This window comes from Trachemys scripta, chromosome 17 (genome assembly GCF_013100865.1).
Source record: "Trachemys scripta elegans isolate TJP31775 chromosome 17, CAS_Tse_1.0, whole genome shotgun sequence".
Classification (NCBI taxonomy): domain Eukaryota; kingdom Metazoa; phylum Chordata; order Testudines; family Emydidae; genus Trachemys; species Trachemys scripta.
Genome location: NC_048314.1, coordinates 20,409,752 through 20,418,805, shown reverse-complemented (window position 1 = coordinate 20,418,805; position 9,054 = coordinate 20,409,752).

The following is a 9,054-nucleotide window of genomic DNA, read 5'->3' as shown; positions in this document are numbered from 1 at the left end:
TAATTAGCTTAATTTCCAGCAGAGGCCTGGGGAAAGAAAAGCCCAAATGCAGACACGCCTTTGCAGCGTCCGCGGGACCCGGGAAGGAAAGTGACCACGGATGGCCGGCAGAGGCGTAGGCACCTGGGGACAGATCAGGGAAGGAAACTTTGCAAAGAGTCCGAGGCAAATCTAGCCCAGGGCAAATGGACCTTCTGGTGATTCTATAGCCCCGTGGACTCGCCCTTGGCTGGGTTTGGTCGAGGAGACCCTCCCTGCTCACTCCAGGCTTTCTTGTTTTGTTTTCCAGCATCAGCCTGGAGCTGGGTCACTCTGCTCTCCCCGCGGATATAGGTCACGGGCTCGTCTGTCCTCTGAGCCTGGGCAGGACCGATGGACCCCCCCCCACACACACACACATACACACACCACCCCCGTGCTCTTCTGTTCGGGAATCTCCCATCCGGTCCCAGGCACGTGGCGTGGTGTGTTTCACACCTCTCCTTTTGGACCGTCGTGTTTAACCCAAACACAAGGGGTGCGTGTGTGTGTGTTCCCCCCCCAGCACCAGGGGCTGATAATTATGGTTGTTACTGTGAGCCGGTTAATCTGAATGAATCCCTTTACCTCCTGCTTTGAGAGGATTACAAATTAATAACAGCGGCTTAAGGCAGGCAGCCTGCAAGCACATATGTTCGCGTTGCTTTTCCAAAGTCACACCCGGGGACAAGAGAGGGGCCAACACCACAGACTCCCCCCACGAAGTATGTCCGCGAGGCTGAACCACGCTGCGATGTCCCCCGCGCGAGGAATCTCGTTTCTCCTTCGTGTCCGGGGGTGGGGAGATGAAAGCATCAGGTCGGGAGCTGGGTGAGGGCTTGAGATCTGCCGGGCAGCTGCAAGGAGCAAAGGAGCTTTGCAGGAGACCACAGCCCGCTCCCCAGCTGCGCCATAACCAGCGCTGGTTACAGATTCCGTCTCTCTATATTCGCGGAAAGGTTCCGACTATCCAACGGGTCGCGAAAATCCATGATAAAAAGGCACCGAGTTCATCGTCAGGGACAAAGCAGCCCGTTTCCCTGTTGCTGTCACCCACCCACTGAGCCCTGTCAACCACAGCAACCCCCCCCCCCCCCCGTGTTCCGCTTTAATTAGCGGGGAGAGCTAATGAAATAGAAAGGAGAGAGGGATCGAACTGAATTCACCTTGACTAAGGGAGCGGCTCTGCTAGGCTGCCCCGGTTTCAGTGCACAGAAGTTGCCCACAGTCAGGAAGGCCAAGAGGGTGGATACATTTGTTCTCAGGGATCAAACGACGGGGGCGCCAGTCCCTGAGCGAGAGAGAGGGGCACTGCCCTGGGAAAAGCCCCCCACCCAGCCAGGTCTGCTCTGTGTAGACAAACGCCAGACCTGCCCCAAGGAATGAGACCGCGGCTGGCACAGCGCTGGGCCCTGGGTTTAGTTCCAGGCGGCAGGGTATATTCTAGCGAAAGCTCTCCCTGCTGCGCTCAAATCTAGTTACAATTAATAGTTTGTTCCCCAAAAGGCCAATGGGCAAAGGGCATTTTCCTGCGGATGTTGCTTTTCCTCGCCGAACAACCAAACAACCAAACACGAAAGGTTTTTTTAAAGAGAAAGGGGCTAGTGGGGGACTTCTCGGCATTTGTCATGTATGATGCCCCACTAGCTCTAGGCAAGTGCCGTTTATTTTTTCCCAAATCGTGAAGAAAAAACGAAATCTTGAAAATGTTCCCGTGCGGAGAATGAAATCGAATCAGAGCCGGTTCGTCCAAACGGGGCCTTCCAATGGCAACCCGTTTAGCTTCTCTTCCAGCTGTTCAAAGGTGGGTTTCAGAATTTGTCATTTCTTTTATTTTTATTACTATCAATTGACAATGTCCCCCTGATCTGAAGAGCTGACCCTGGTTGGTTGGTGCGGAAGGGTCACACCAGGGTGTTCTGACTACTTCGAAATAGTCCAAGTTTTTAAAATGGGGAATGAAAACGGATCCTTTCCCGCGAAGTTTGGGGTTTGACTGATCTGTATTGGCCGATGCAAAACTCTTCCCAGCGAGCCCCGTCCCCGAGGCACGTGGCTTTTTGCAGGTCCAAGCAGGAGAGGGCTTGTTTTGCAAGGAGACGCTTCCATTTTGGATGCAATTCACTAGGTAAAACTCCTTCGGTGACGTAGCACCCCGGGTATATTTCAGTGGATAAAACCCTTCCCTGGCCTTTAGCATTCATTATTAATTATGAAACCAGACACTTGCTTTGTTTGCAGCCTGCTTTTCTGTAGGCAACTTTCCGTTTTAAACAGCCGACCCAGCCTTGCTAGTAGCAGGACTCAAATTTCTCCAATTAACTTAGTTTATACAGCCGGGTGGAAAACAAATAAATAGTGAATATATTTCCCACGAAAAACAGGTTATAGACTAGACAGGTCCGTTTAGATTTACAGTGAAAAGAGGCTAATAGGGGAGAAAAAATCATGGTCAGAATTTTGTTTCGAGCAGCCAGAGTTAATATTCACTAGTTAACAGCTCTGCTCAAGTAGTGCTCTGGGCACATGAATGAGTCATGACCAGATGCAGTGGGTACCTCCTGTGTGTGTGTGTGTGGTGGGGGTGGGGGTAGGAGAGAGACGAGCTCTAAGGGGGATACCTAGGACCAGCTACCAGAAGGTGTTTCTCCAGACAATGGGGAGGCTGGCACAAAATTGGTCAGATAAAGGCACAGGGGCGCTGAGAGCCACTGAACCAAACCGTAAACCCAGGATATGATGACACCCACTTCAAGCCAGAGGGTGCAGCAACACCTCTCGTTCCAGCACCTCTGTAAAGGCAACCCTAGTGTAATAATTCGTTGGTAAATTACAGCTAACAGAAACATAAAGCCAATTGACTTGCATGTTTGCATGGCTTTGTCTTGAGGCCAGGAATCACGGCGGGTGGGTTTAATTTGGACATCTCCATTGCATTTGCTTGTTTTTTTTTTTTTTCTTCAAGAAAAATACTAAAACATCAGATTATTTAAAAAAAAAAAAGTGTAACCACCTGCTTTTGTCCCTAGGACAATCACAGATAAATACCAAAGCCGGGAAGCCCCCAACCTTAAGAAAGATTCATTTTCCTCCCCGCCCCACCCCCTGGCAAGTGTCAGTCAGGGTTGCATTGACTTTGACTCCAGCTGTCTCCTCCACTAACAGTCTGAACTGTTCATTATGGCTTTGAGCACTGGGCTGTCAGTCACTAGAGAACACACTCAGCCGGGCAGGTGGGAGCTCGCTGCCTTTTCAGCGCGGCTAGCAGATTTAGAGCTGAGTGGGTAACTGGGCTGCTGCTATCAGGTGGAAGGAACCCAATCCTCGGCGGTGGTACAGCATGTCACCATTTAGGGAACACAACCTGGACAGCTAAAGTCCATTAGCTGTTTAGTAAGTCAGAAGCCTGGTAAGTAAATTAATGGTCAGTAATGAGGCAGGTGAGGAGCTGAGCAGAAAAGATGCTTCAAGTCCAGCCTCACTCTTGTGGGTGGAAATGTTTGCTGATTAAATTACTGCCTGGTTCCAAGAGCAGGGAAATAGCTTCACAAGATTGAAATGATACATGTTCTATGCTGCTCTTGTGCCCAGGGCAGAAATCAGAGGGCTCGAAGGATGGCCCTTGACATACATTTGGGTGAGAAGGCCTCGATCCTGCCCACCTTTGTGCAGTTTACCCTGCAAGGCACACAAGGAGACTGGGCCTCGTGCACTTATGAAAGGAGGCTGCCTGCTCAAATAAAAGTGGATTTCTACCAACTGGGCATCCATCCAGGGCTCTTAGCTGATTGTGATTAAAGGCCCAGCATACCTGCTCCTTAACTCTCCAAGGTGCAGGATGAGAGAAGGCGCAAGGTGTGAGCAGAAACGGTGAAGGGGTGGAGGGAAGGGGGAGTGGCATCTGAGGAGCCACAGTCATGGCTATTTAGTGAAATTGGGGCTGCTTTCCTTGCCCATATCAGTGTCTGATCCTTTCTTGCCCCCAGTGATATCCTGGGGCAGTGAGTCCCAGGGGTTATTTTTTTACCAGTAATTTTGGCTTCGGGGTTGGTAACTGCTGGTTTTCTTTTCAAGTCTTGGTTGTAGAAAAGAGATCCTTTTTTCCTCCTGGGCTCCAGGCAGTCGTTCTGTCAGCACCCTCTGCACGTGCACCTGGTGGAATGCACAGACATGGCTCCCCAATTTTCTGCCTTAGAGGCAGAAGTTTCTTCAGTCTCTCTCTTTCTCTCTGGGCTCCTTTGCATTGGAATTTTGGCCATCCTTTCCCCCTCCCTTCAGCCTAGTCTCTGTCTGTCAAGAGGCAGGTGTAGGGGCTGATGCAGGTTTCTTTTACCCTAAACATTATTTGCTTTGATTACCACTGCACCCTAAGCAGAGTTTTACGTTTTTCACAATGGGCTAGTGACTAAGGCTTTGGAGTGGGAACCAGCCAACATAAGTTCTATGCTCATGTCTGCCACTAACCATGGGCAAGGTGCTTCACCTCTGTTTACCCTATTCGCCTTTGTCTGTCTATTTAGTGTGGATACTCTTCAGGGCAGGGACTCTTTCATTTCATGTTTAAATAGTGCCTAGCACAATAGGGCCCTGATCCTGTTTAGGGCCTCTAGGCACTGCTGTAATACAACCCAGGGTTAGAGTGAGTCATTATTTTTAGCACCCAGCAAAGTATATGAACACTTAAAATTGACAAATGCAAAGTAATGCAGATTGGAAGGAACAGTTAGATTTCATCCCCCATCATGCTCCCCCTCCACCAAGGTTTTTTAAGGTTCCACTGAAGTCCCTCATGTTTTTCTTTTCTTGTCACTTATCCCCAAGGCCGACGGGGAGGGTGGTGGTGGGGGAAGAGAGCCAGTACAAATTACCGGGTCCCGGCGGTCTGGAAGGGGCCCAGGGCCCAGCTTCCCCCCCTCTTGTTGGCCCTGTTTAGCCAGTCCGCCCTTGCTGGGGGGCCCCCAATTTTTTTTTTCACCGGGGCCCGAACCTGCTCTCAGTGGCCCTGCTTATCCCATTGATTGAGGTCAGGTTGTTGTGTAAGCACCCACCACCCTCATCTATCCAAGGCAGCGCTGAGGGCCACCTGCTTACCATCTTCTTGGGTGCAATCCATCCATCTCTTCCTTGGTTTCCCTCACGGTCTTTTTCCTACCACCCTCACCTGCCCTGCTCTCTTCACCAGGTCCCCTTCGTTCATGCTCCCGGTGGGTGTGAAGCAGCAAAGTTGCACTTCCTGGATGTAGTCAGCCACCCCAATGGATTTTGACTTCCATCCTAATAGTTTCATTTCAAAATCTGTCTCTTTGTGAAATTTCTCTTATGGTGGCAGGGGCGGCTCTAGCTTGTTTGCTGCCCCAAGCACGGCAGGCAGGCTGCCTTTGGCAGCCTGTCTGCGGGAGGTCTGCCGGTCCCGCGGCTCCAGCATACCCACCGTCGAATTGCCGCCTACTACGTGGGACTGGCGGACCTCCTGCAGGCATGCTGCCGAAGGCTGCCTGACTGCCGCTCTTGCAGGGACCAGCAGGGCAACCCCCGTGGCTTGCCGCCCCAGGCATGTGCTTGGAGTGCTGGTGCCGCCGCTGTATGGTGTGAAGACATCTCATCTCAAACACCTCTAGGCATTGGGCAATAGACTGTAGGTTCATACTTCTCAACATACTGCACTGTGGGGTGCACCTTTGTTCTATGCAGTGGGGCTTTCAGTGGCATATGGTTCTCATACACAATGCATGAGATGTTATTCCATGCTCTTTCAGTACTCTCCAGTCTGGGCAGTAACTCACACCCAAGCTTGTCTATTCTATGACCCAGTCACCAACATACTTGAACTAGTCAATCTTTAGTTTCACTTCATTAATCTCTGTGTGTTCCCCCTGTGGCACCTCTCCTGAGCCACAAGACCTAATTTGTGGCCCTGCTCATTTTCATTCCATGCCAGTTTAGCTGGTCATACCACTGGTTTAGTCTTTTGAGGATGCCCTTATGTTGTTGACATATAGCAGCTTCTCATCTTTCTTGTTGTGCTCTGCTTGCTGACATAGTCCATCAATATGATAAAGAGCAGTGGACCAAGAGCTGATCCCAAATGCAGTCCAACTTTCACATGCTTAGATCTCTATTTTATGTGATCGATATTGGACATTCACCATAGTTTTAAAATCCTCAGATGCTCCATATTTCCTCAGCACTGATGAGCATCCTTTTGTCTGCTTTATCATATTTCTTTAAAAGCCCAGAAACTACCACGTTGATCCCCCCGTCTTACTGTTCTTCCTTGCCTGGCCTGCATTTCCCACCTCCTCCACTGTCATGTCAGGCTCAGGCACTACATTAGCATCACATGTTGGCAACTCCATCTTAAAGGGATTTGCCTCATTTAAGCAACTCTAAAAGTGTTGTTTCAACCTCTTCTTCACCTGTTCAAGTGATACGAGAGGTCTCCCCAGTCATCATTTACAAATGGTGTTACAATTCCATCTTCATGTCTAGTGCCTCTTGTTTTTGCAGGGCTATAGATCTTTTTGCCAGCCAACTGTGGGTCATTTACAAGCTCGGCATATAGGGCTCTCTTTGGCCTGCTTGGCAGCGCGCTTGCCTTCTTTGTATTTATTTTCATTTACACTTGGATTCTTTTTCTCTGCATGCCATTTTCTTGTTTTGGATCATTCTTGCACTTCTTCAGTCCTCCACCACTTCTCCCTTTCACTTGTTTTTTTCCCACCTGCATCATCCACAAACCTCTTCTGCCACCACACTCCATGTTCTTTTGAGGTGGTGCCACTCCACTTTCATCAATGCCAAATCTGTTTCCAGGCACTTACCCTGTATTGACTGCACAAACTTCTTTGCTGCACTTCCCCTACTTTAATCTTGTTTCGTTTCAGCTTAGTTTCCTCCTTGCCCAATGCTCTAATGCAATCTCTGCCCCAAGGGGGTTGTGTTGCAGTGCTACCATCTTGCTAGGTATCACTTTGAGATTTCCTCACCAACATCATATTGATCTGGATTTTGTTTCCACCTCTGATATACAGAACCAAATAGCTCACGCTCTTTTGGAACCATGTACTGGCTGTCATCCATCGGCTGGCAATACATACAGCTTTCCCTTCCTCATTCCTGTGTCTAGGCTGCATGTCCCAAAAGCCATTTCATATCCCCTTCTGGTTTTGCCTGTGCGCGCAGTCACATCACCCAGCACCACCAGCAGTTCTTCGGGGGCTGCTGTGTCTGCCAGGCTTGGTGGAAACACACCGTCTCTTCTTCATCACTTCCTTGTTGGGCGGCATACGCTGATATCACAAACATGACGCACCCTTTAACTTGGGCTCATACCGACCTCAGCCTGTCATTTAGTCTGACTGCCAACATGGGCTTCCTCAGCTCTCCTCTCACCATCACCATGATACTGTTATGTACCCGCTTGTCACCTGCGGGGAAGCATTTGCAATCTAAGCCCAATCCTTAGCTGATAGGACGGTGAGGAGCGGGATCAGTGTTGTGTGTGTACAGGAAACCCGATAGATGGGGAAGCAGCAATTTCAGTACCTTTATTCAGCAAACTAGATACATTCACTGTTGCTCCTTTCATGATATAGTGCTAGTTTGGCTGTGAAGGGCACTGCTTTTCATCTTGCTTTGCTCTGCCTGCTAGTCCCCCTGCCCCTCTAGAGCAGTGGGTCTCAAGCTTTCCAGACTACTTTACCCCTTTCAGGGGTCTGATTTGTCTAGTGTACCCCCAAGTTTCACCTCAGTTAAAAACTACTTGCTTACAAAATCAGATATAAAAACACAAAAGTGTCACAGCACACTAACTGACAAATTGCTTGCTTTCTCATTGTCTGTATGAAATCTGTTTGTAGTGACTTCACTAGTGCTTTTTGTGGCCTATTGTAAAATTAGGCCAATAGCTAGATGAGATGAGCTACCCCGTGGAAGACCTCTGCGTACCCCTGGTTGAGAACCACTGTTCAAAGACTGGCCACCGGAAATCCTACTGGCTCAAGGCTTCCCTGCTTGAGGTGGGTGAACTTCTGGGGCTAAGGCTGAAATGCCCTCGCACTGTTTGCAGTAGTCGCTGGCGCAGAAGCATACAGGCCAGCCTTACCCCTCCTTATAACCAGTATCTACTACTGCCCTTTGGTAACTTGCTACAAAAAGAAGGAAACTGCTTGCTCCAACAGTCACCTTATGCTAAGAAAAGACGGTTGCTCACCGTTGTAACTGTTGTTCTTCGAGATGTGTTGCTCATATCCATTCCAAACCCGCCCCCCGTCCCCGCTGTCGGAGTAGCCGGCAAGAAGGAACTGAGGGGGCGCCGGGTCGGCTGGGGTATATATTCAGCGCCATGAAGGCGCCACTCTAGGGGGCTCCACAGCCGACCCGCCGGTGTTGCTAGGGTAAAAATCTTCCGACGATCGTGCACGCGGCGCGCGCACACCTAATGGAATGGATATGAGCAAGCACTCGAAGAAGAACTATAGTGTATTTGTTGGCATCGCTGACACACACTGCAATGAGAGGGCCTTTCCCCCGTTAATCTAAATGTACACCCACTTTCTTCCCACCTTCTTCTATCAGCCGTGTTGCTGTAGCCGTGTCCGTCCCAGGATATTCGAGAGAGACGAGGTGGATGAGAGACCCACGAGTTTTCGAACTACACGGAGCTCTTGCCAACAGAAGCTGGTCCAATAAAAATATCCCCTCACCCACTGCTTTTTATAGGTGGTGGGAGCTCATTCTCAACCCCACCTTGGCCGTAACAGCACTTTGGGGAGGTCCTCAGTCATCTCTTGTTTTGATTCACCTACATTGTATTTGCAATTTTAGAAGCCTCCCACCGTCCATATGAAACAAGTCCTAGTACAGATCCTTGGGACAACTCCCTTTAATTTTCCACCCTGATGAAAATTGACCATCTAGTCCTGTTTTCTGACCAGGGGAACTTAGTTTCCTTAATTCTCTTATGGAGTTTGTCAAAGGCTTTTATAAGTCCAAATAAATTATGTCAACATATTCTCCTTGAATATTAGAGGCAGA